The sequence below is a fragment of the Phyllobates terribilis genome, unplaced genomic scaffold (genome assembly GCF_046119375.1).
Source record: "Phyllobates terribilis strain yellow unplaced genomic scaffold, ASM4611937v1 Scaffold_5__5_contigs__length_657084704, whole genome shotgun sequence".
NCBI classification, from domain to species: Eukaryota; Metazoa; Chordata; class Amphibia; order Anura; family Dendrobatidae; genus Phyllobates; species Phyllobates terribilis.
Genome location: NW_027362765.1, coordinates 356432926 through 356436118, shown reverse-complemented (window position 1 = coordinate 356436118; position 3193 = coordinate 356432926).

Sequence of the window (3193 nt, the reverse complement as noted above, 5' to 3'; positions counted from 1 at the left end):
ACCTTCTTTTCATTCCTTCCTTTGTTATAAAACTTCTCTTCATTCCTTCTTCTTTGTTATAAACCTTCTCTTCATTCCTTCCTCTTTGTTGTAAACCTTCTCTTCATTCCTTCCTCTTTGTTATAAACCTTCTCTCCATTCCTTCCTCTTTGTTATAAACCTTCTCTTCATTCTTTACTCTTTGTTATAAACCTTCTCTTCATTCCTTTCTCTGTTATAAACCTACTCTTCATTCCTTCCTCTTTGTTATAAACCTTCTCTTCATTCCTTCCTCTTTGTTATAAACCTTCTCTTCATTCCTTCCTCTTTGTTATAAACCTTCTTTTCATTCCTTCCTCTTTGTTATAAACCTTCTTTTCATTCCTTCCTCTTTGTTATAAACCTTCTCTTCATTCCTTCCTCTGTTATAAATCTTCTCTTCATTCCTTCTTCTTTGTTATAAACCTTCTTTTCATTCTTTCCTCTTTGTTATAAACCTTCTCTTCATTCCTTCCTCTTTGTTATAAACCTTCTCTTCATTCCTTCCTCTTTGTTATAAACCTTCTCTTCATTCTTTCCTCTTTGTTATAAACCTTCTCTTCATTCCTTCCTCTGTTATAAACCTACTCTTCATTCCTTCCTCTTTGTTATAAACCTTCTCTTCATTCCTTCCTCTTTGTTATAAACCTTCTTTTCATTCCTTCCTCTTTGATATAAACCTTCTTTTCATTCCTTCCTTTGTTATAAAACTTCTCTTCATTCCTTCTTCTTTGTTATAAACCTTCTCTTCATTCCTTCCTCTTTGTTGTAAACCTTCTCTTCATTCCTTCCTCTTTGTTATAAACCTTCTCTCCATTCCTTCCTCTTTGTTATAAACCTTCTCTTCATTCTTTACTCTTTGTTATAAACCTTCTCTTCATTCCTTTCTCTGTTATAAACCTACTCTTCATTCCTTCCTCTTTGTTATAAACCTTCTCTTCATTCCTTCCTCTTTGTTATAAACCTTCTCTTCATTCCTTCCTCTTTGTTATAAACCTTCTTTTCATTCCTTCCTCTTTGTTATAAACCTTCTTTTCATTCCTTCCTCTTTGTTATAAACCTTCTCTTCATTCCTTCCTCTGTTATAAATCTTCTCTTCATTCCTTCTTCTTTGTTATAAACCTTCTTTTCATTCTTTCCTCTTTGTTATAAACCTTCTCTTCATTCCTTCCTCTTTGTTATAAACCTTCTCTTCATTCCTTCCTCTTTGTTATAAACCTTCTCTTCATTCCTTCCTCTTTGATATAAACCTTCTCTTCATTCCTTCCTCTTTGTTATAAACCTTCTCTTCATTCCTTCCTCTTTATTATAAACCTTCTCTTCATTCCTTCCTCTTTATTATAAACCTTCTCTTCATTCCTTCCTCTTTGTTATAAACTTTCTCTTCATTCCTTCCTCTTTGTTATAAACCTTCTCTTCATTCCTTTCTGTTATAAACCTTCTCTTCATTCCTTCCGCTTTGTTATAAACCTTCTCTTCATTCCTTCCCCTTTGTTATAAACCTTCTCTTCATTCCTTCCTCTTTATTATAAACCTTCTCTTCATTCCTTCCTCTTTATTATAAACCTTCTCTTCATTCCTTCCTCTTTGTTATAAATCTTCTCTTCATTCCTTTCTCTTTGTTATAAACCTTCTCTTCATTCCTTCCTCTTTGTTATAAACCTTCTCTTCATTCTTTCCTCTTTGTTATAAACCTTCTCTTCATTCCTTTCTCTGTTATAAACCTTCTCTTCATTCCTTCCTCTTTGTTGTAAACCTTCTCTTCATTCCTTCCTCTTTGTTTTAAACCTTCTCTCCATTCCTTCCTCTTTGTTATAAACCTTCTCTTCATTCTTTCCTCTTTGTTATAAACCTTCTCTTCATTCCTTCCTCTTTGTTATAAACCTTCTCTTCATTCCTTCCTCTTTGTTATAAACCTTCTCTTCATTCCTTCCTCTTTGTTATAAACCTTCTTTTCATTCCTTCCTCTTTGTTATAAACCTTCTCTTTCATTCCTTCCTCTTTGTTATAAACTTCTCTTCATTCCTTCCTCTGTTATAAATCTTCTCTTCATTCCTTCCTCTTTGTTATAAACCTTCTTTCATTCTTCCTTTGTTATAAACCTTCTCTTCATTCCTTCCTCTTTGTTATAAACCTTCTCTTCATTCCTTCCTCTTTGTTATAAACCTTCTCTTCATTCCTTCCTCTTTGTTATAACCTTCTCTTCATTCCTTTCCTGTTATAAACCTTCTTTCATTCCTTCCTCTTTGTTATAAACCTTCTTTTCATTCTTTCCTCTTTGTTATAAACCTTCTCTTCATCCCTTCCTCTGTTATAAATCTTTTCTCATTCCATTCCTCTTTGTTATAAACCTTCTCTTCATTCCTTCCTCTTTGTTATAAACCTTCTTTTCATTCCTTCCTCTTTGTTATAAACATTCTCTTCATTCCTTCTTCTTTGTTATAAACCTTCTCTTCATTCCTTCTTCTTTGTTATAAACCTTCTCTTCATTCCTTCCTCTTTGTTATAAACCTTCTCTTCATTCCTTCCTCTTTGTTATAAACCTTCTCTTCATTCCTTCTTCTTTGTTATAAACCTTCTCTTCATTCCTTCTTCTTTGTTATAAACCTTCTCTTCATTCCTTCCTTTGTTATAAACCTTCTCTTCATTCCTTCTTCTTTGTTATAAACCTCTTCATTCCTTCTTCTTTGTTATAAAACCTTCTCTTCATTCCTTCTTCTTTGTTATAAGCCTTCTCTCTCTTCATTCCTTCCTCTTTGTTATAAACCTTCTCTTCATTCCTTCCTCTTTGTTATAAACCTTCTCTTCATTCCTTCCTCTTTGTTATAAATCTTCTCTTCATTCCTTCCTCTTTGTTATAAATCTTCTCTTCATTCCTTCCTCTTTGTTATAAACCTTCTCTTCATTCCTTCCTCTTTGTTATAAATCTTCTCTTCATTCCTTCCTCTTTGTTATAAATCTTCTCTTCATTCCTTCCTCTTTGTTATAAACCTTCTCTTCATTCCTTTGTTATAAACCTTCTCTTCATTCCTTCCTCTTTGTTATAAACCTTCTCTTCATTCCTTCTTCTTTGTTATAAACCTTCTCTTCATTCCTTCCTCTTTGTTATAAACCTTCTTTTCATTCCTTCCTCTTTGTTATAAACCTTCTCTTCATTCCTTCCTCTTTGTTATAA